Here is a 24,399-nt window from a genome sequence, read left to right as displayed (position 1 = left end):
ATTTAGATTTTCCCTTTGTAGTCATAAAGGCCATATGCCAGTTTGTAGTTGTACCAGGAAAAATCCCTATGCAGGGGAAATAGGAGAAGGATATCACTGAAATGAAGGCATGACAGGAGACGCTTCCACACTAGTTTCTCAATGACCAGGAGTCGCTGGAGCCACGCAGGCATTTCAAATGAGCCACCTTGTTGCTGGACCTGGGTCAGAGGCAACAGGTGATGTTGTGTGAGGTTGTCAGTAGGAAACGTTATGGCTTTGTCACTTCTTGGTGATAAGCCCTTTGTTCACAGAGTAATATAAGCAGTCTTCTAGCGAGGCTTGTAGCTAAAATGGAAGACAGGCTCCCAGAGTGCTAGTGCTCGCTTTCATAGTTATTAAAGCCCAAAGGTACCACTGGGATCATTCAGTGCAACCATCTGCATCAGGTGGATCATAGGACTTTCCTGAATAAACTCCACTATGCCCCAGACATCTTGTACAGGCAGCTGCGGCTGATCCTATGCCCCAGTAAGCTGTATCGAGCTTGTGTCGAGTCTGTACAGGCAGCTGGGGCTGATCCTGATTTTGTACAGGGGAAGGAAGCGGTAGAATACACTCCTGTGACTCGGAGCCAGACGGATCCAATTGCACAATTTCAGACATAAGCAAAAGAAAATTATTACAAGAACATTTGCTCGGTGTGCAGGAATAATGTCAGTGCGTTGTGGCTGTGCCAGTTAGGGATCAATTATAGCAAGTGCAAACTTCCTATGCATCATCCAGCGGGACTTGTTTTCAGTATTTTTCCACCCGTTGCAGTCAGACACAGTGATGTTGTACATACATATAGCCCTGCTGTTCTTGCCACGAGGGGAAAAAAGAATAAGTCATCTCTGTGTAATGAAGTTGGGGGAAATATTTGTATTGCTTTATCCTTATGTTCGTTCCACCGCAGACTAATGGCTGGTTTCCGCAGAGAGCAAGGAGAGCGGTGTAATAGCATTTGGTGAGTGTGCCCAGCTCCAAGCATTTCAACTGATCGCTCAGTGTTTTAATTGAACACATTATAAAAAGCAAAAAAACCCAACAAAACTCCCCAAAACAAAACAAGACAAACCCAAACACTAAATTTATATTGGTTTTGCCATGAGGCTGTGGAAATGTAATTAACCTGTTAATGTGGCTACAGAAGCAGTTTCTCATCATCTCAGGCTGATTTTAGGGTATGGTTTACAGTCCCTGTTGCAAAACCTTTGATTTAGGGTCATGCGTTCCACAGGGAAAGGCCGGGTAATACTACAATGCTTGGTAAGCTGCCCCAGCAGTAACTATCCTTCCCACACCACAGTTTGTTGTTTGATGTCCAGCTTTCCAAATATCTGAATATTTTTCAATCGCTCGCGCAGCCTGAACGCAGAACCACGGCAAGAATTGTAATCCCGTTTCCACGGTGCAAGCTTGAGTTGAGCCAGAAATACACGTTTCCTTGAAACACGGCGGCTCAGCTTCACCGAAAAAGTGTTTTATGGAATACCAGAATCCTGCACAACTCAACCCTTGAAGAAAATATACTCGAGCTTTCACACCATCCCGGTGAGCGGAAAGATAAATGTATGAGTGGCGTGTCAAAGGAAGTGCGTATTATGGAGGCATCATGTAGCTTTCCCAGGAAATGTCAGAGGCTTTTCCGCAGGGATCTGTTGAAATCAGTGACACTTATGAAATTGTTTTTTCTGTTTTTCAGTTTGCTTACAATAGATCTCCTGACTGATCCTTCAGCCGGTACAAGGAGAGATTCCTGCTTGAAATTACAGCTTTTCTGTCAATGCCGTTGAACACATTCCACGAGAATTGTCATTTTTCATCTGAAAACAGTCATCAGAGCTCCTTTTTGTAAAGCATTCTTTGAAGAAGCAAATGATGTGGAAAAACAAGCTGTCAGCAGAAAGGAAAACAGCATTTTCACATCTTGCGCAGCACACTAAGAAATTCCAGGTGTCAGAGCTAAAGCCATCGTTCTCGCAAAGGTTTCATCTGTGGTAAAAAGAAGAATTACTGGAGCTTCATTTCCAACTCGACCGCTCTGAAAAATTCCTATTCTGACTTTTGAGGTCCAAAGATTTTGTAGTTTATTTCGTTGAAACAGGAGCTCCACAAACCTTGCCAAGAGGGGCCAATAAGTTAATTTTGTTCTTAGAAATAACTTTACACGCCAAAGCATTCCTGCAAACCCAATAGCTCATGTCCTTCTAATTTATCTGAGACATGTCCACCACTGGCGCTTCTGAGCACAGACTACAAAAGCAAGATTAGGACGCTGGGCGGTATTAGGGGTGCCAGAAGCAGTTTGTTCAAAAAGGCGTGGACTACATTTTGGTAGGAGAAAGAGTGAAAAAAATCTGTGGAGAGAAAGTGGAGGATTTGAGGGGGAAAACAAATTAAGATTTTTAAAAGCTTCTTACCTCCCAAGCACATAGGGAATAGTCCCCTATTTGTAGGAACAGAAAGCAGAGGGACGAACATCTGAAAGGCCTGTTAATGCTCTCATCCTCAGCAAGTGTACAGGTGTTACCATAGCGTGTAGTTGGGCTTGTGGTTCTTAGGGGAAAATTAATCAGCTAATTGTTTATTAAATGAATTAACTAATTGTTCTTTGTAAGTGTATAGTTGTTACGATATAGTGTGTAGTTGAGCCCGTGGCTCTTACTTAGGGGAAAATGAATCAACTAATTGTTAACTAACTGCAGAAAAGGACAATTTTTTTTTGTGATGTCCCAGTTAGTCTAATAAAAGTTATCATTTGGGAACCAAGAGTTCTAGTTTTTTGTATGTTAAATGAACAAATTGTTCTTTGTAAGTACACAGTAGCTACTATAGCATGTAGTTGAACTTGTGGTTCTTATTTAGGGAAAATTAATCAACTAACTGTCGATTAAATTAATCAATTAAGTAATCAACTAATCGTTCCTTGTAAGTGTATAGTTGCTACTATAGTGCATAGCTGAGCTTGTGGTACTTACTTAGAGGACAATTAATCAACTAACATTTATGTTCATGCCATTAAACTGGGTTCAGGATGGTAAATACAGCCAGGACTTTATTTCTAACAGGCCTTTAAACAAACCAGAGAGCTTCTTGCAATATTGCAGTCGCAGGAGTTCACCGATCTGTGCTAGATTCCTCCCGCAAGAACCAGGTAGATGAAAACTGGTGTTTCTAATGTGAAAACAAAGCCATTTTTGGACAGTCACTTTGTATACACCCCACAGCAGCAAAACAAGGGACTTAAAGGCAATCAGATTCCCTTTGTAGTCATCGTGTTCTGACGCCTGTGCTTTCTAAACCCTGGGCTGGCTACACTCAAGGACTACAATCATTCCCGAAGGCGCAAGGAGAATAAGAGAAGACAACTTGCTAGGGCATTTTCTGTGCCGATTCGCAACTCGGATGCAGGAGGAGGGGAAAAATGTGACGATTTTTACAAGTGAGTATAATTAACGAAGCAAGAAAGAGCTCCCTTTCAAAGGCACTCCGACGCTTGTCAACAGCTGGCCTCCTTTGGTAAATATTTTATTGTCTCTCCTAAGAAGCCCAGGATGGAAGTCATATTTCCTCCAAGTGATTCCTTTGATACACAGTCTATGTATCACAGACTGTCTGGGAGCAGGCTGCTATTGTCTCAGCCTAATTTACCCGCATCCGTGCTGGAGTCATCAACTCTTCTCAATTGTGCATCGGGGGGGTGAGAATGCGGATGTTAAATCCAGGATTTTTCCCTTAAAACCTTTTGGTATTAGAGAAATTTTCTTTGTATACTGCAGGGAGTGAAGTGCAATCAAACCTTTTGTGGCTCTGCCTTATTAAGTCTCAGCGGGAAGTGAACAGCTTATTGGCTCCAATAATGGAGTTTAAAGGTTTGATTTTTATTGACTCTTTGCAAGACAACCTGACGGTCTATGAATTCAGGAAACTTCACCGCAACCCTTCTTTCATTTTTTTCCCCCCCCAAGCTACTGAATAATGCTTCTGTTACAAGAAATGTGACGGGCGAGGAGGGAAATGCATTACTAATCTCATTAATATAGGCATTTCATTTCAGATCCTTTCGAGGTGGAGAAGCTGCCCTTCTCTAATGGCAAAGGGATAGATATAAATGGTTACCATCCCGTAAAAGGGCTTATTACACGGTAACGAGGTAACTATTTTCCTCTGTGAAAATCACATCCTTTGCTGCTCTATTGATTTTACCAGCCAAAGTGTTTTTTCGTAAAGTTGTAAAAATTATCTTAAAAGCTGGTTCAGGGAGAAAACTTAATAGATCACGGTCACGTGTGTGTCCATCCGAGGGCATTCATGACCAGGAGCCAGCTGTCAGTCCAGCTGGAGCACGGCCTTCCCTTCCTACAGCTGTCCTGAGAGCATCATCAGTCTGCACAGCTTTTCCATGGGAGCTGGAGAGGGCACTTGGTGCATGTGGACACGATCCTGTGCAAGCTCTTCCCTTCAGGTGCAGCTCAAGCATGCAGTAGAACAGGCCCAAAGTCTTTTGGGGGTGGCTAGGGGCAGCTTCTGACCAAGGGACTGAATGGGAGATCTTGCAAGCTGGAAGGACGAGCCCCTACTGCTTGAGGAAGAGGCAGGCACATCACCGGAGAGATGTGCCAATGCACAGGTTGGGCTCCGTGTGTGAGAGACACAGCTCCACAACCTCCAGTAGAAGACTTTTGGTTCATAGTGACTTGCCCACAGCAGAGGAGGGGAAGGTCCCGACTGCAAATTGCAGACATCACTGATTTAGTTCAAGCATATGACCTTCTGCTTTTAGGATCAACTTTCCCCTCATGCACCACCAATCATCGCTTTCCAGCGTGCCGTGCTAATGATCAACCTGTCAACCTGGCCTCCTGGGACCAGCCCTTCGCTTTGTGAACAGTCCCACCGAAGCCAACGTGGGAAGCAAGCATTACTCACTTAAGCCTGGCTGGCAGCTGGGAGCTAGCTACCACTTCATTTGCAAGCATGTGCATCCCGTGAATGCAAACACGGAGCTGGGGAAGGGGCGGAAATCTCCTGTGCCAGGGTTTAAGACAACTGCTAGCAAGGAGGGATCTTCCCATGGATGGGTTCTCACATTGGTGCTTAAAGGCACCTGGTGCCAGTCAGGGCTCAGGACCTGCAGTTCCTATTTCTCTTCATCGTTGGGTGCCCAAGCTTTTCATTACCTAATCCAACTTTCCCCTGTGTAAAACTCAAGTACCTTAAAACTATAAGATGCTGCCGCAATACCCCTTGTGCCTCCAAACCAAGAAAGGCCAATGGAGACACTGTCTTCATGGCTCCTACAAGAGAGTTCCCCTTGCTCCCCAGTCACTTGCATAAGGCTATTACTTGAAGGTGGATTTAAACAAGGGCGGAGAATTAAATCATGCCCAATTTTCAACCTATTCAAACCTCTTGGCTTCCACCTATCTCTAATTTACACCCAATTATCAGGCTCTTTAAGATTAATTGCTAATAACTGTAAGCAAAACTCTCTTCCATATCAAGCAGCAGCAATGTGTGGTCTGTTCATTAGTATGCCTCGGCGGTCTGGTTGTATTTGTCTGCTCTGATGGAGCATCGCTGCACCACCATCAGGCCTGCCCAACTCCCCAAACCTTAGCGTATAGTTTGAAAGCCCGGGTGGGAGTTTGGGAGAAGCTGCAAGCAGTGCACTGTTGTGTAGGTGGTTTTGTGGCCTTTTTAAAAGCAAGCTCAGCCTTTGATATTGTCTCCGGATTATTGAAGGTTCGGCTACCGCTGACTGCAGGTGCATAGGATGCTGCTGTCAGGTACCAGGTTGTAGCCGTATTGGTCTAGAGGCAGAAGAAAGCAGAACTCATGGTAGAGGTGATCTCTTTAATTAGACCAACTAGATTTTTGCAGAAAAAATTCTTTAATTGCAATAAGATGATGCTGTGCATTTCTGCCTCTGGTTTTCAGGCACTGTAGGTGCTGCCTCAAAGGGAAGGGAGTCATCTCAAAGGTGTCTCAAAAGCTCCGAGAGCAGTCTGTTTATTCATAGATTCTTGCTGTTACTTAACAGGAAACTTTCATTTTTAAATACGTCTCTGAAAAACCTCTATAGCATAAACAATTAAACTGCATCTGGAAATTACAGTCATATCTACTGTGGGATAATTTACAAGGACATTAACTCAATCGGCAAATCCCAATTATTTAAGATGCTTAGCGTGCTGACTTCATCCACGACTAATTTAACCTCTGTTTATCTCATTTACAGGTAATAGTCAAATAAGAGGGAGCAAAATGCTGTTTAAAAAGTGTTCCTCTGGGGGAAAAAAAAAATCACATCCTGGAGGAATGGGAAATGAAAGAACAAACTTTTAATGGAAAAAAACCCCCACACTTCCCCACACTGTTTAGGATAGGGAAGTGAGAGCTTCATAAATGAGAAGCTAGGCCTATTACACAAAGAAATATTTTTATCTTTTAAATATCAGAACGCAGCCTTATCATCCCCATTGAAATAAAGTACTTAGCCATCTGCCGTTCCAAAGGGCAAACATCACATTGTTTTGCCAGTAATTTAAATAGTTCTTGTTATAATCGACTTTGGCTTCCCGTTCCTTACGCTGTGAGAGAAGACATTTTAATTGTCTGCAAAGAGTGCCGCTTTACCCTCGCTATCTCTGCAACCTGCCGGGGAGCTCAGCCATTATATTTATTTATATAACTCAAGATTTCAATGAACAAGGCGCTCCTCCGGATATTTTTTAATTGCCTTGTCAGCCTTGCAAGGTCCCGGAGGCTGGATGTACAGCACATGCCACCTGTATCGCGCACCGGAGACACTGGGTGTGAGAGTCAGCTCATCCCTGTGTGTCCCGTGGTGCACGCTGACTTGATCGCCCACAGGGCCAGGGGCTGCCAGGACGGCGAGATGCCTCTTCATCGCCCATGGGGCTAAGATCTCCAACGCACTTCATGGACATCGCCGACAACTGTTGGTCACCGATGACCCGAAGCTCAGTAGCCCATTAGGGGTCAAGCTGCTGATGTTGAAGCTAGCAACACAGAAGGAATTGAGCTGTAATCCCTTTTGCACAGCTGAACAAATGCCTCCAGCTCAAGTGGGGGCTTTTACCCTCTCCTGGGCTACACCTGGTTAGAGGGGAGCAGCTCCCGGATGCTAACAGCAGCTAACCGTGACAAGGAGAACAACGCCCCCAGAGCATTTCACTCCCACCCACCTCTCTTGCTCACTCTAACAACGTGTTAATGCACATTTTCCTTCATGTGCTAGGGCACAGCAAGCTTTCAGCAAAGGGGGCACACTCTTTTGCTTGTTCCAACTGTTCAAAAAGAGCAGAAACTCACTGAATCTTGCAGCCAAGAGCTCCTTTTCAGGTGGTGAGATTCAGTCCCTGAAGTGGGTGTCTGCTAGGGTGAGAGAGGGGAGTGAGTTGTATGCACCAACTGTGTTTATCCATTATTTGGCACAGCATAGAGCAGCCTCCACCTGCTCTAACTCTTGCCAGGCCCAATGGAGAATAAGCATGCTGTAAAGAGCTGTGTTTGCACCCTCCTGGTCTCTCCCACTGGCCAGAAAACCCCAGGTGCATCTGAGCCCATCTCTGATATTATTTATGCCAAGTGTCCAATGCATCGATTAGCCCACAGGATGCAGGACACAGGTCTTTATGACTCCTGGCTGGGATTTTTCTAAGCGCCCCTAAAAAGCCTGGTTTCAAAGTACACTGTAGCACCACATCAGCATGTTTCTCCTTCCTCCTGCCCTTTCACTGTTACAAAAGCCACGGCACAGAGACACGAAGGAAAACTTGTCATTTATATAGGCTGTGAGGCAGTTTGCACTGCTCCTCCAACAGTGCTTTACTCCGCACCTTCCAAGGGGGCAGCTCATGTTCCCTTGCTGCTCAATTAACACCCTGTTAAGATGCCCACCTGCAGTGGCTTCATCCCAGGGCTGTGGCACTTATCCATCTCCTACAATCCCCACAGGGTGCACAGGGACTCTGTTAACTAACAAGTGCATCAGGCACAATGCAATCCATGATGAGCAATGAGTTTAAGGGCCTATTAAGCACCTATATTCTCATTTAATATAATGCCTTAATTGCACTGCTTTTCAACTTCCTCTTGCGCAATGCACAGGTTGGTGCAGCGGGGTTCTCAGTACAAAACACAAGGCACAACCTTTTTGTCTCCATGAATAAAAAAGCCACAAAATGCAGCAATGGGATTTTATTTTTTACCATGTTTCAGCACTGTTGACTTAATTACTATTGCACAGCAGTAAAGCAGGAAGGGAAGGAAAGGAACAAGACAAAAAAAAATGGGGGAAGAAGAAAATAATGTACCTGAGATATGTCCTTATACGTCTGCCTCCCACATCAAGTCAGTGGTTGCACATGCATGCGTCCCACTGATTACATGACAGCTCTCATGTGTTTGATGGTGAGCTCGTAGTTGAGCACTGTGGGGTCATGCCTGAGAAGTGCAGTACAGCACAGATCCAGGTTTGCAAATATGCGGTACCTGGGCAGTGCTGAGAGATTAGGATAAGGTCAGTACATATGACATCTTTAACTGAATATTAGTATCCTTTCAGCCTTCACAAGCACAACATCCCCCCCAGATTTTGCACCATGAATTAGGAGAGGTCTCCTTCTTACTATCTGTGCATGGCACTGATGGGAAAGGGGGAGATAGATATGTCTTGGGTCTGGCCTCTTTCATTTAATCTGTGCCATTAGGAAGGACAATAATGTCAGGTGTTTTCCATAAAGCACTGAAACCAAAAGCACCTTACACACATTCAGCTGAAGTCTTTGCCTCTGGATGCCTAAGAGGATGTTCTGTTTCTTGGGCTCAGTACAGGATAGCAATTCACTGCCATACAGGTAACGTTGAATGCAAAGTGGAAAAGTGCAAATGGTCCTATCATCACTCCCCCCGGAATATTTCTCAGACAAAGAGTAAGTCTTCTTCTTGCAAACTGCCTATGTTTTATTGGTTCTAGTGGTAAGTGTAATAGGATGATAGGGATCTCACGTGGATTTGTCTTTTTTTAATACCCAGGTTGAGACTGTAATGAGATTTCCAGGCTAGATAGTACAGGGAAGTGAATGGTTAGGAAAGTAATGGATGCATTCAGATTGTAGTCAAATGAGATGTGTTGTGCTCTGGGAAATGTAGATTTGGGGATGATAAGGAAAGGCACAGTGTGGTTGTATCTATTTTAAGACGTTATCAAGGCCAGTGAGGAGAAACAAGGGCAAGGGTAATATTAAAGAAAGAACCCCAGGAGATTGGCGTTGGACTATAATAGTGGCAACGGGACAGCACAAGAACATTAGGAATAGCTCCTTTTCGATGCTGTGCTTTGTTCCTTCTAACAGTATTGATGTCTTCATTGCATGGATTTCACTGCTACAAGTAGCCATAGAAATGCAAGCAGGCAGAGGCTTACAAAGCTCTGGGAGGTGAAACAATATGCCTGGAAGCATAAAGTGACATTGGTTAAGACACCGTCAGAAAATGGACTGACTAGAATTGAATGATATGAGAAGCAAAGCTGCACTAGGAAAGGCCGCTGATCTGGCTGAGCAAAGGTGAGTCTTTACACTGTTAATTATCTCTTGTCAAGTCTTCTTCAACCAAAGACCCAGGTGCTTCAGAAGAGGTTTGCAGAAGTCTAAAAAGGCTTTTTCCTTTGTGATTTTTGAAGAATGGATTTCCTCTAATTGATGAATCCTTGAAGAGCATCTGCAAGCTGATTGAAAGTAACATTCATCACTGCTAGCAACCAGGCCAAAGCATTTAGCAATTTGTTGTACTCACCGCTGCAAAAAATAGCCTTCATGCCTATGATTTCTCTGTGTTTGAATAGAATACCTTAGCATTAATGCAATTAATTGTCAAACAGAATGAATTGGAATAAAGAGGATTAAAGTAAATGAATCCAGAAACTTGCAAGGGGGGGAAAAAGGATTAATTGTGAAGACCTCCAGATTTGTCAGTCTTCATCCAAATGCTCCCAGATCCATAGTGATAAGGATTGGGAGAAGAGAGGACAGTGGCAAACATGCCTGAGGAGTCTTAGCATGCCTTGGCATGGATTACAGATGGTGGAGGAAGAAGAAACCCTTGCCTTGCAAAGGCAGCCTGGGCTGATTCAACAGGAACTCCCAGTTTTACAAAGAACATTTTTCCCAATAGTTCAGAATGGGCAAAGGCATAATCAGTGAAAGAAGGGGTTGCAAGCAGGTGAAAGCAGTCACCTTTGGTCTTTTCTCTGTTCCTGTAGGCACAAATATTACTGCTTACGTGAAGGCTGCGTTTGTCCCCGTTTCAGAGATAAAGGCATGTTGCAGATATGTCAAGTGTGTGACACCGATGGGTATAAGGCAAATCAATACAAGGGGATATAGCTGCTTATTAGCTATGCATAGAAATGATCGATTGACCCACTGGACCCAGTCACAATCTATAATATTTGATTATCTATTGCTATCTCTAATAACCATTTATAAAACATTTTAAAATAACCTTTAATTATGATGAGAGCAGCTCTTTAATATAGAAGGCTAACAAACCAGCTAGAGGACCATCCTGTAGACCAGACTAGCAAAACCCTTCAGCCCCACACACTGGTGTATCCACGCAGCCCCTTCCACTCAGCAAGTCTGGGGCACAAGCACCATCCTCCGGCTTGTTGCACACGGAGCTGCCCCTGGGACATCAGGGACCAGTACAGGGCCCCCCCGTTCCTCCTTAGGTGGCTTTTAGATGCAGAAAAAGCTGTATTTTCTTTTATCACTGAGAAGGGTGCACCTAAACCATAAACCACAGACCTCTGAGGTTTTATTCCATTTTTCTGACTGGTAAATGTGCTACTTAAAAGGGAAGCTGCTTCACTTATGCACCAGCTGGGGACTTGACCAAATTACTCTGATAGCATTAAGAGGGTGAGGTTACCTAGAGAGGTTACCCATTAAGAGGTTACCCGGGGAGGTGGTGGATTCTCCATCCTTGGAGGTTTTTAAGGCCCAGCTACACAAACCTTGGTTGGGATGATGTAGTTGGGGCTGGTCCTGCTTGGAGCAGGGGGTTGGACTAGATGTGACTTCCCGAGCTCCCTTCAACCCCCATTTTCTATGATTGTAAGAGGAGCAAGCAGAACTCCTCTGCACATTAAACTGGGCCCTTTTATAATATTCAAATGCCTCTGAGATTTTGTTAGTGGAAGTGTGAATATTATCATCTTATGCTGCTTGAAATCCTAACACATATCTCACTTGGTTTTCAGAAACAACACTTGGCTTTATTTTTAAATCCTGCTGCAAAAATTTCTTAGAAGTCTTTTTTGCCATGAGCAATACTGCCACGGGCAACTCAGAGGCCTCCCAAGTCCTTGCCCTGTGTTCATATGCGTATATTTTTTAATAGAGGAGAATGGCAGGAAAACAATTTCCTTAATTAGCAAATGCTTATATAACTTGCCTAAATATAAAATAAGACTTGTTTTCCACAGTCACTGACCCACTGGAATCCGTTGTCATGCAGAGCTCCAGCGCAAAAAGAGATGTGAAGATTTGGCTCCTAAAATAAGCCTAGCAGAAAGTTACCCTCTTAATCCTTTGATACCAAACAAAGGCTTCCAGACAGGCATGGGCGGATGAAGCATTTTGAAAAGGGAAGTGTAGATGATGAGGTATATTGTCCCATAAAAAGCAACACATTTTTCCCCCGTTAAAAATGAACCAGAAGCTTTACTAACACACTAGCTGCCAAGGGCTGTATTACTCAGTTTAAGATTGAAGCAAAAACAAATACAACTTCATTGCAATGACTTAAAAACAGATTGCAGGGCTGTGAAATAGGAGCTTCATGACCAAGAGCAGCTAATAGCAGAATTGCAGAGCAAAAGGTAGCTTGATTAGTGAGACATCAAGACCCTTAAAAAGGAGAGAGGGATGTTAACACCTCTGGAATGAAGAGTTTAGAAGGAATCAGGTAGATTTTCATGAGCCATGAAGTCAGTTGACTGTCTCGTTGCTGCCTGAATGGAAACGCTGCTGCTGTCAGGCAGGTGGTTTAAAAGTTTGGGTGAAGCAGGAGTCAAAGGGGTGTGCAAATGTACCACTGCACCCTGCCCTAGATCGGCCCATGTTGACAGGGGTAGCACTGCACGGGACAGCCTCATTGGACCATATCAGGAAACAAGGAGAATTGCAGTCTTTTCTGAGCATGGTAAGATCTTGGATGCATTGATGTAAGTAGGACTTTTGCACCCGGTGCTGATTCGATTCGGAGGAGATTCAGCCCGATTCGGTGGCCGAATCTCCACATCCGAATTGAATCAGGAGACCATTAAAAAGGTCCGAATTGATTCAAAGCTCTCCGAATCTTCAGAAAAGATTCAGAGAGCTTCGATGATCTAGCCGCCCCATTTTCACTGGACAGAAGCCTGGCTCCCTTTTACTTGAGCTCTAGAAATCAGACCCCATCTAACCATACGGGGGGGCTCAGGTTTTGGAGTCCTTATTCAGCCGAAACTCCAATCCCAGGCCCTGGCAGTTCGGTCTGAATGAGACATGCAGAACTGTTGCGCTCGGACCTAAGATGGAAAATACTCAGATCTGAGTTTTGCAGCAATCCCTTGTCTCTGCACTGAGCCAGTTTGAACCCGGGTCCTCTTTGCTGTCCTAACAGGCATTAGGAAGGAAGCACGTGAGGAAAATGTGTTCCCCGCATTGAAACAGATCAGTAGACCAATCTTTGCTTCCATATTTGAATTTTATCATGGAGAACATAAATATACACTCAGATTCCAGTCGAAAGCATCCCAACTTTGTCTGTTGTACCTGAGGGATAGACAGACACATCCTTTGACTACATGAAGGCTTAGGAAAGCACAGTGAGTCCGACTGATAGGTCTTGAATCCAGAAGGGACCACTATCAGCAGCATCCGAACACCAGTTGATTAATCAAGCTACTTTGGACTTCAAGCAGTGTTGGGGACATCATCATGATTTATGCTCTATGGAAAAAAGGAAATAAACAGGTCAATTGATACTACCATCCATTTTCACAAGCAATGTGCCGGTATTTATCATTCTAATGAGATGGCTAAAGAACAACGTAAAAATAAAGCAGAACACGCTCAGACCGTGTTTACTTCTCATCTAATAATTGGGAAGCAGGGAAAGGGGCAGGAATTGTGGTGTTTGGTTCTATCAAGCTCGTCGCAGGAAAATTTAATTTGCTTTTCAAATACATTTTGCTTGACCTAGCTTTCACCAAGTTTCAGTAGCAATGCCATGCTCATTTATAACAGAGTATAGAGGAACATTGTCCCAGTATATAGTTATCAGAAACACTTTTGCTAATTCAAATGTAGTAGGCTAGTTAACACAGCAGTGGATCTTCCTTTTGTGGCAATGGGTATAATTGGTACAAAAGGACTTACTAAGTACCTTGGAGTCTTTATTATCAATAGATCTGAATGTATTTATTGCCTCATATTATCCTCTGATTGAACAGCACAAAGCCCAAGGAGTAAAGCTTGTTATAGTAGCTACCCTATTACCTTTTTCTCTAGGATCATTACAGATAATCTTTAAGATGATTAAGAAAGCAGCTCTTTAAGAAAATACACGTTCTGTATAAATAAGAGACCATCTTGCAGTAACTTGGTATTTGACTGCACAGTATGTTGGAAAGCCACAAACATTTTATGATAGCTGAACTTTAAACCGTAAAGAGTCTGTTATGGATTTATGAACTTCTCAAAAATTGACCTCATGCCTCTCATCTCGGAGGTTTCTATATTTCTTGTTGCTGTAATTCCATAAAATATTGAATATTTTCCATACCTCGAAGGCCATCTCTCGCAGAAGGCTGACGGAGAGAAATCCAACATTGCCTCAAATGTGCAAATGCAGTCTTCAGACGCTGGAGGAAATGGGTGTCTGAAGATCAGGACATCAGATCAGAAACCAAACTCATGGTTTATCAAGCAGTCATGACACTGTATGGAGCTGGGATGTGGACAACATACAGGAGACACCTCAAGTCTCTGGAGAAGAGACTGCATCAATGCTGCCTGTGGAAGATCCTCTAAATCCAGTGGAAAGATGGATATAACAACATCAGCGTCCTCTCACTAGCAAACACCATGAGCATCAAGGTGATGATCATCTAACATCAACTTCACTGGGCTGACAACATCATCCAGATGTCTGACTTCATGTTTCTGAAGCAAGTTTTATTCTTCCAGTTCATTCAAGGCGTATGTTCAAGAGGAGGGCAGAGAAAGCACTTCAAGGACATCCTTCAGGCCAGCTTGAAAAAATGCAACATCCACTCATCACCCAGCTGCTCCAAATGAAGGAAGAGTCTGCTGCAAGGATCTCAGTACTTTAAAACCATATGATAACAACAGAAGGTGGAAAAGCAGGAGTGGCAGTCAACCACCCCACACAGAAACATGTGCCTGAATTGCAATAGAGTTTGTTGATCCAGTCCGGCCTTGTCAGCCATCTTTGCCCCCACTGATAAGACAATCATGGAAAACAATCGTCCCCAGCTGTGAGGGTTTGCTGAAGAATTGCATAGAAAAGACAAATTGTCATACAGCAAAAGTGTGGCAAAGTAAGTCTCAATTAATTAAAATCACCACTTGGTGGGGTACTGCAAAGATAATTTTTTACCTGATTTCATTCTTGGAATAAGCTCTTACCAACATACACAGCAATTAGCTCTCAAGTGGAAAATCTTAGAGCTACATGTTACCTGAAATCCAACCCTATGAAGAAAAAATACTCCCGACACCAAAAAATTCCAATTTGATTTTCCTTTTCCTTTGTAACCTCCCCCCAAAAAAACAAAAAAAACAAAACAAAACAAAAACTAACCTTCAATAAGATTACAGCTACAAGCTTCAGGATCAAAAATGGATTGAATTAGTTTAAATAACTGTAAACCCCTAAATGTCCATGTGTAACGTGGGAAGTTTATAACACAAGATAGACTAATTCAGTAGTTTCAGCTCTTTCCCAAACCTGTTCTACATAAGACTCATCAAAACACATGGGTCATGTTCTGTCTTTGGGGCCAAAGTACTCCTTCAGATCTGAAGCAGTGGAGGCTGTATGTAGACTGGGCTATATTTGGACTGTGTGGCATGTAAAGTGGGCAGGACTGGGCAAGGGACCAATTCAATGAAATTTCCTGGTTTGATAGATCTCTTGGGGACATATGGCTTCTAGACTGCTGTGGACCTCTGGCTTGAATTTAATTCTTCCTCTTCTGGTAAAGGGCAGCAGTAGCACTAGAACCACTTGCCTTTCATTGGGAAGCGAACCTCATCTTTTAAGGGTCTCATTCTACCCATTAATTTTAGGTGGCTCCTGGAGCTCCTGGATTGTCTGTACATGAATACTTTTAAGTGGCTTAAGACAACAAGGTTCTTTGGGTAAATCTGATATCTTTTATTAGACCAATTAAAATAGCTGGAAAAAAATTTCTTTGCAAGCTATTGGGTACAAACACCCTTCTTAAGTGGCTTAAGCAGCTTAAGTGGCTTAAAGCACTCTTTATGTGGCTCAAAGTTATGCCACTCCAGCGCAGGATTATCTCTTGATCTGTATAACCCAGCCCCTGTTCCACATAACCCAGACACTCCCCACAGATGTGCTGCTCAAATTGAAGGTGTGACTGCAAGGTTACACTAAACCAATTAACATTGTGCGGCTTACAGTGTAATGTATAACAAGGCCATTAGACTCAATTACCCCAATGGGAGGAAAGGACTACAAAAACCTGTGTGTCAACAGACTGAAGAGAAAAACCATTTCCTTGAGCAGACTTTCAGGTCTGCAGTCACCTCTGAGTTATCTCTGTAAGCGCCTCTCTGTTCTGAGTTTCCAGGTGACAAATATTCCTCTGATATATAATTAATCTAATTGTAATCTAATTGTAGTTGTTTGCTTGGAAACAATCTACTGTGGCAACATGGGTTGGCGGGAACTACTATTTGGAGCCGATGCAGTAGAAATAACATGAATCAACTGTCACTTTATTTTAAATGGAGTTGTCAAAAGTTTCTATAAAATAACATTACTTGATGGTAACTATGGCATCTGCTTGTCACCATTTTAAATATAACAGATGCCTATTGATTTCTTTGTGCAAAACCCTTGCTGGGCTCCTGAACAGTAATATTTGCTCTTGTTTCATGGCACCTTGAAAGTAAACTCGCATTGCAGTGTGGAGGACTGTCTCACTTGGGGTTTCCAGCCCTGCATTATAGCTTCATTGAGTGTATGAAGGAGCCCGTGCGGCAGGGCATAGATGGCACTGGAAGGCTGATGGGGGACGGAGGACAGATGTCGGGAGAAAAATGAGGAGCAGAGATAAGAAATGATGTTGAAAGGGGGTTGAAGCCCTGGTGGCAGTTGGCTAAGACGTGTGAGCGGATGGAAAGTCAGGGAGATTTGGGGAAGTGGGGGAACTCCATTTGACCTCATGATAGGTCCAACCCAAGGGTCATGCAGAGAGTTTCTATTAGATGGTAAAGCAGGCAGCTTCTTTGCTCACAGCTTAAAGACCTTTTGAGTCTGCAGTTGTCTCAAAAGCATGCCCTCTGGTTCTCCCAGGGCCACAGTCTGTTGTTCAGGATGTGTCTGTCTCTATAATGTTTTGGCTTCTCTCTCCCTCTCTCTCATGCACAAGAAATACCCAGCAAAACTCTACTCTACATTTAAAATATGTGCACGACCACATTACAACGGGCTTCAATGGTATTGTGCCCTATCTCCAACAGGTGATAAATATTTATGATAGCCTAATAATCCTCAGTGCCACTGCCACATGTGAGCTCCTTGGCAGAGGAGAGAAGCCAAGGATTTGTCCGTTGTTGGCTGACCTAAGAAATCAGCAATGATAATAAAAAAAATGTTTTGAACTGAATCAGAATTTTTTTTTGATCCATCCTAAAAGTTTTGCTCACCTCAGAATGAAATATTTCCTTTAATAATTTGTCTCCTTTTAAATGTAGGTCTATCATTAAATGAAAAAGCCAAAAGTTTCATTTAAAAAATGTCAAAACAAGGATGCGTCAGAACTTCCACAATGAAACATATCACTTAATAACACGATGAAATGAAACGTTTGGATAGTTTTGAAACTTCCCCTCAGGTTTTTTGTTTTTTTTTAGGCCGAAGCTAAATCGCCAAGGTTGACTCCAATACCTAAAAAGTTCAGCCCACTAAAAAAAATGCTATTTTGGGGTGAATTTATTATTTATTTGTTCAAAAAAATTGCTGTGCTCTCCTTAGCCTCCTAACAGTTAAGTGCAACATCCAAAGTCTCCATTAGGTTCACCAATCCAGATTCAGTCACTCAGTCAATGCACTTGATTGAGATGATAATAAATGGAAGAGCCAAGACTCAATTATGCAAAGCTAATTTATTAGAATTGGATGTGCTGCATAACAACTACGAGGTACATGGTCAGGTGGTGTCTCAGATTATCGTGAGCAATAAAACAGGAAGTACTGCATCAGTGCGCAGTGGTTTTATTTAACCTTTGCTGTAGATATGCTTGAGTTGGGGAGGGGAGGAGAGCTTTTTACAACTCTGGGATTTTAATGCGATGGAAACTTTCCCTTCATGCCATTTTCTAAGAGGAGGTAAAAAAGTTGAATGCAATTCTGTTTGCTGTTTTTATTGTCAAGAGAGTCCGTGTGTCTTCAATGTATAGGACTCCTTGGATGATCCCTAATGGCCAGGGTTCCCCGTTGCTGGATACAGTGTGAATTGCAGAAAATGGTTGAAGTTACTCAATTGAATCCTGATCTTGAACAGAAGAACTAGACAAGGTACTGCAACGACTGTGGCAACCAGACGGGCCATGCCCCACATTGGGGAAGATGTGGGTTTTAACCCTCTTAAGATAAGGCCCTAGAGTTTCCCATTTCCTGGGTGAGTGCTGTAACCACTAGACTTTTATATAATAAAATGCACTGCCCCCCAGCATTTTTAAAGGGAAAGGGTGTATGGGTCTTTCTCTAAGAGCATGTTCCAGGGTGTGGATCCCAATTAGATACCCAACAGCACCTCATAAAGCATCTCTGTGGCTAGCTAGAGGCTTGGCTTCAGGCCCTGAAGCTCAAGAGAGCTTCTGGGAATGTGCTGGCCTCCTCCTGAGATGAAGGGGTTTCATGTAGATGGTAGGCAGGTTTGGGTTAGAGGGCAAACGTGGGCATGGGACTAAGTAGCTGCCTAGACATGCAGCTCCCGAGTCATTTATTGGACCAGGGCTTTATGTTTTGGGATGATCTTTTTGCTCTGTGTTTCTACAGAGCCTACACAAGGGGCCCTGGTTCAGTATAGTAAATAATATGGTCCCTAGCCCAGACCACCATGGTAATTGTTGCATCTAGCTAACTGGGAGCCTGCTATATGATAGAGCTGGGGGTTGTTTGCATGCAAAGCATGTACAAGCCCTGATCCCTGGGCTCATGGAAAGCGTGATCCTTCCGAAAATGCTATTATATCAGAACTCACAAAATATAAAATCAAAATAAATGGAACCATATCAATAACCATTAGAAGGATGGTAAACACAGCAATAGCAATAAATATCAATACCAGGGAAATGCCTAATAAACTAGAACACTGCGGAGCTATAGGGTAATGTCATGCACGGCTAATGGCTTCTTGTGGGTAAGGGAATTACAAATGAATTATAACTTATTACAGCATAGAGGCTTTAGTGTCATAAGAGCTGGAAGTATTTAATGCCCAGTCCTCAGCTGGTGGAAGGCAGCAGAGCTGTGCTGAGACATTGCCTGGTGGTTTTGTCCTGAATGCTATAGAGGTGGTGTGGAGAAGTTCAACACGAGGCAAAGCCTTTAGGAGCACTGACCAGAGCTTTGACCATTATCCTCATCAGCTGCTTCAGGCAGATATCAAACCCTCTTTTAATATGTGTATGTAGCAGCTCTGAGATGGCAGCAACTCTCCTCATCATTGCAACTAAATGCTAGCTTTTGCTTTTCATATGCTCTTACATGGCCTAGCAGAACAGAGTCCAGTCTTGAATGGACCTGCTGAGTAGGTCTGCAATATAGTGGAGTTTGGACAGTGTCCTCCTTGATGCTTTATGGAGCGGGATGTTCACACCAAGAGGTAGGTTAGGGCATATAAGACCATGGGTCTGGTGGAATCAGTCAAGTTGGTAGGTGGAGGACCTGCTCAACCCATAGTAGCTGTTTTCCTTGACACGTTTGGCCTCTGCATAACCACTAGATGTTCTGGGACTAGGCAATATGGAGGAGAAAAATTGCACAAAGGCCCAGGCAATATTCTCAGCCTCTTTGTCCCAGACCAAGTGTATAGGCAGATGGTTAGATCCATAGGTACAGAGAGGTGATGAAGTCCAACCTCATTTCATAACTAGTGAAAAATTGCCTCTCAAAATGATCCGATATGAAGTGTTTTGCTGCCAAAGCCAGCTAACCCATGCAGTGTCCAAACTGAAATTATGACATCACAGCTGGAGAGCTGAGCTATGCCTATTACCTCATACATCACCAATGCCTACCAGATACATGGCAGCAAATGGCATGGAAGCTATGTTTTACAATAGGTGTATGGCTCATTTTCTGCCTTGTTCTTTTTTTCCCCCATCTGAATAAATGCATTTAGTAGCCTGAAGATCCTTTTGCTGAAAAAAGGCATGTTGCTAGACATTTATTTAACATCTTCAATTAAAATACAACCCCCGCCTTATAACTGGTATCATGAACAAGGAAGGACTAAGTGAATATGAGCACCTTGGAAAATTGTGTCTCCAACGCTCATCACCTTCCCATTATCGATGCCATCTCTCAGATGCCCTGAGTCTCCCATGTTGAGTCTTGCAGCAAGCTTTCTTTAACAATTTCCTATTCACTAACGTAAAAAAAAAAAAAAATGTGCTGCAAGCAAAGATGTATGTGGCCAAAGTTTGACCAGGCTTCTTAAAAGCCTGGTTGCAAATAAGTGAACCACTTTGATAAATGTATTGGATACAGCTCTTAGTTTTGTGAGAGCTTCACATTCTGGTACTCAGCCAGCAGAAGTTTGAAATTTTCCAAAGTGTTTTGCTTTTGGGGGGCTGTGGCCTCATAAGATGAATGAAAAGGTTAAAATGTAAAATGTTAATCTCTGGAGCAGCTGGAAATTGCAGGGGTTTGGAGGTGCCAAATCTAAAATAGCTTCGCTGGGGAGACATCAATCACTCCGCCTGTCCTATAAAAGTAATTTACAGTGTATTGAGGTGGTGTCAAGGCAATTCATTAGCACGGCGGTATGGATAGAGTGGTTACTGAACATTGCCCGTGGCTGGAGATTTCCCCTGGAAGTGACTTACAGCAAAGCCGGCTAGCCTCGCCTACACCCAATCTCTCTTCCATCCATAAGGGAGAGGCATAAAACTTTATGATAGTCATTAGCTACTCACAAAGTATGTCGGCACTGCCAGTCTCCAAGCTTGAACCACAGAAGACTGAATGCAAAACTACTAAGAGAACATTTGGAAGAGAGGTGCCAAGAAGACACAGATCCTGCAGTAAAGAAGGTGAGTAAAAATGGGACAAGATACCTGGGATACAGATGCCTGGCATGAAAAAAAAAATCTAATTCTGAACGGTTAAAGTTTGGCAGAGTTTTTAAACTATTAAAAATATGGTTTTATTAAAAAAAATGCTAAGAACTTGTTTCCAACTACTCAGTTGGTCTAATAAAAGATATCATGTCTACTCAAAGAACCTGGCCTGCCTGTGTCCTTAGACCAGGGATGGGCAAAATATGGCCCGTGGGCCGGATGCAGCCCACCAGGCTATTCTACCCCTAAAAAATTTAGAAAATTAATATTTATCCGCCCCTGGCTGCCTGTCATGCAGCCATTGATGGCTTGCCAAAACTCAGTAAGCAGCCCTCCACCCAAAATAATTGCCCGTCTCTGCCTTAGATCAACACGGCTACAACCAAAAACCCCGATCCTGCAGTGAGAGTTGTGCAGGCGCTGAAGGGTTCCTGTATGGCAGGAGTCTGAAATTTTCCAAAGCATTTGGAGGCAATTCCTAGGGCTGAAAACTCATTTTTACCTTGCCAAAATAGAAGGAGGGAATGAAGATGTGGGTTTGCACTTGGGGCCAGAACTGGAGGTGATTCTGATTTTGTATTAAGCGGGACATCACGTTGGGCGTGACATGAATCCCTGCTTTCTTTGCTCCCTCTGGCAAAAGACTCACCCCCAGGATTTCAATGCTCTGTTCTCATCCAGTAGCAGGTATCCACGTCCTGCCTGATTTGCAATGTTTCATGCTGCCTGTCGCTGAACAATCGGGGCTTCTGCAGAAGGAGGGTCACCAGCTCCAGGGAGCTTCATCAGTTCGTCTTGGTGCCGGGTGTGCCGGGAGGACTGGCCTTGGCGTGGGGCTGGTCAGAGGCAGTTCACGCAAGCAAGGGGGATAATCCTGTTGGTTGTGATTCTTCCCTTTCCAGCCCCTCTGACAACATTATGCACCTGCCACCCGGTTTATTAACCTTTCCCAATTTCAAAGTCTTAGACTCTTCTGTTAAAACAGCTAAAAGAAGTCAGCCGTGATTTTATTTTTGCTTCTTCTCTTTTCCTGCTGTAATAGGTTAAGATCAAAAGGACTTTTTTCCCCCTCTTCACCTTGCATAATAATCTTTATGGGGTTACTTCATCTGCTCATTAGCCTCAGGCTTATCTTTTAATATTTGGGGGTCGGACTCAATGACCTAGTGAGGCCCCTTCCGACCCTAACATCTAACATCTATGAATATGTGTCGATTTAATCTAAAGCTACCTTTTGATTGCTACTAAGGAGGAGGATGTGCTTTAGTTTATGCATCAGCCAATGCTTTATATCACAATTAGATTCTTTACTCTTTTTTTCTGGGTAAAAATGTTCAGCTGAAAACTTTTTGAGGCCATAAATACAGATTCAGTGCTATGCAACATTTCACAGATTTGTCTTGACTTTGCTCAATCATGTGCGTCCAGAAAAGCCAGCACATTTCCTTTTGCCATTTTCAAAATGAAACATTTGAATATTTTAACTTCAAATCCTTTCTTTTTTAGAGATTTCCATCCTGATTAAAAAGACATAAAAACAGTCAAATCCGAAACAAAGCAAAAGGTTTTGTGCATCCAGAAGCAATTTTAATTCAACTTTTTGATTCCTTCAGTATTTCAGAACTATTGTTTCAGGTCAGTCTGAAGGAATTGGATATTTTGTAAGTACCAGTGAACTGAAAAATCGGTTGCTACTACCGCTGTACGTGTGCAACAGTCTGTTCCCCAAATGTGGAAACACCTTCTCATTTAACCTTCATAGATAGGATTTGGTTTTGTGAGCAAAATTAAAGCATAGATTTAATCCCAATCATTCTTGGATGATGTATTAAACCACTTTGTTTTGTTCTTCAGACTGCATGCTCGTTCACAGGGTAACATTGTAAAGCAATAAATAATAGTGCTAATGTTGGTAATTGCCTCCAAGATTCTTCGCCCGCTAACTAGGGACACTCCACTAGTATCCTTTGGTAGAAAAAATATTAGATTAATTGCTCCATCTCTAGCCAAGGCCTGGAGCGATGATTGATTAAACAGCAAGCAAGTCTAATTAATACACATTTCCTTGAACTCCCCAGTAACAGGAGGAAACACTGTTTTCTAGCTTTTTAAGAAAGAGAGAGAGAAAGAGAGGAAGCAAGCAAGCAAGCAAGCAAGCAAGCTTCAGAATTGATGGCTCGGAGTGAAAAGGATGCGACTGAATTATTGCCAGTTAATGTCAGATAGTGTTTCACAGACATGTCTGCCTGATTGTCTGATTCCTGCAGTTTCTGGACTGAGTCCTAGCTCGGTGGTGCAAAGGTTGCCCAGCCCCTCGGCGTGCCAGTGGTAGCAGACATCCCTCTATCTTGATGAATTATCTTTACGGTGCCCAGGGTCTAGCCGTAACCTCCCATATCAGCATCCATCTGCCAAAGCTGCTTAGCATGGGCTGTGCGGTCTTATCTCTCCCTTCTCTGCGATTTGTGTCTCTTGCAATGATGTAAATGTCTTTTGCTGATTGTCAGTTTGCATTTCAGCACATTTTCTCCCTGGCACATGCGGAGGTAGCCAAGGGAGGAGAAAGAGTCCTGAAGAGCACCCCTAACTTTGCCCTATTCCCATGTTTTTGTGGGGGATTAAGACCATTCTTCAGGAATCTCTTTTCATTCAAGGTTTTACCCTTCTCACCCCAAAATCAGTCCCTCTCCCTGTGTCCCTGATTATGGATCAGCTGCACGGTCCATGGAAGGATCCTAACCAGCACCGGGCACAGGCTGCGCTGGTTCCTGGCTGCATAAGCGATGAACTCTGTTTCCAAAGGAGTTTGTGTCTTTTCCTTTGTCTGTATTACAGTAACACCTACAAGTCCCAAGCAAGATCAGAGCACATCATAGGACACACATCATAGGAAGCGGCCTGTGCCCTGAGGTGCTTCCCATCCAAGCAAGCAAGGCACAGAAAGGAAGACAGGAGGAGTGACTTGCTACCATCACCTGGCTGAGCAGTGCCGGAGCCAAGGATCAGTCTCTTCAGCCCCCACCCAGTGCCTTATGCATCAGAGCATGCTGCCTCTCTCCCGCTGACGTCCGTGGCAAAGCTGCTCTTGATGTCTCATCATTTGAACTATGCACCATGGGTTTAATGGGAAATATTTAGTTGCATTAGCAGTGGGCAGGATCTGGGGCTGTTTCATGGGAATACACAGTAATAACCTGGAAGCTTATTCAGGGCATTTTGTTTTAGGCTCCTTCTACAAGTTCTCATCTAGTATGAATGCCGGAGAGAAGATGTTTTTCAGCCTGGTTATTTTTCTCTCTCTGTGGCAGAGCGGCCGAGCGACAAGCCAGAGGCTTCAAAGCTCGAAGGGAGAAGTTTATCTCATCTGTCCAAGCTGCTTTGAAAATCGCAAGCCTCTGGGGATGCCCGTGGTCTCCCAGATCCTGATAGAAATCAGGCTCCTCATTTATTTTTGCTTCGACAGGGTGTTTATAAAATCCTTGTGCAACTTAAAACTTTAATAACTTTTGGATGTACACATGATAGAAGCAATTGAAAGCATAAACTGAAAGCATAAATCATTAAGTTTTTGAGCATAGTATAAGCTCTGAATAGGGTAAGGATTACCAGTGCAACTCCTGGAATCACTCAGCAGCACCTGGAGAATGTTTCCTATGAGCTGGAAAATCAGATCGAACAATGCATCACGAAAGATGGTGCTTATGCAGAAGTCTAGACATTTGAGCTGTGTTGT

The 24,399-nt window shown here is 43.3% G+C and overlaps 2 long non-coding RNA genes across 2 annotated transcripts; one reads left to right on the top strand and one right to left on the bottom strand.

Moving 5' to 3' along the window:
* Positions 1 to 5,942: 5,942 nt before the first annotated feature.
* Positions 5,943 to 8,681, bottom strand: LOC102376275. Its single transcript, XR_323334.1, has 3 exons — positions 8,367 to 8,681; positions 7,363 to 7,425; positions 5,943 to 7,049 (listed from the first exon to the last, which is right to left on the bottom strand). It is a non-coding gene; the product is annotated as an uncharacterized LOC102376275 (long non-coding RNA).
* A 170-nt stretch (positions 8,682 to 8,851) lies between these two features.
* LOC102376099 lies at positions 8,852 to 24,033 on the top strand. Its single transcript, XR_323333.2, has 3 exons — positions 8,852 to 8,984; positions 9,408 to 9,620; positions 23,502 to 24,033. It is a non-coding gene; the product is annotated as an uncharacterized LOC102376099 (long non-coding RNA).
* Positions 24,034 to 24,399: the final 366 nt, after the last annotated feature.

This window comes from Alligator sinensis, unplaced genomic scaffold (assembly GCF_000455745.1).
Source record: "Alligator sinensis unplaced genomic scaffold, ASM45574v1 scaffold469_1, whole genome shotgun sequence".
Classification (NCBI taxonomy): Eukaryota; Metazoa; Chordata; order Crocodylia; family Alligatoridae; genus Alligator; species Alligator sinensis.
This window is presented reverse-complemented; position numbering and strand designations above follow the sequence as displayed.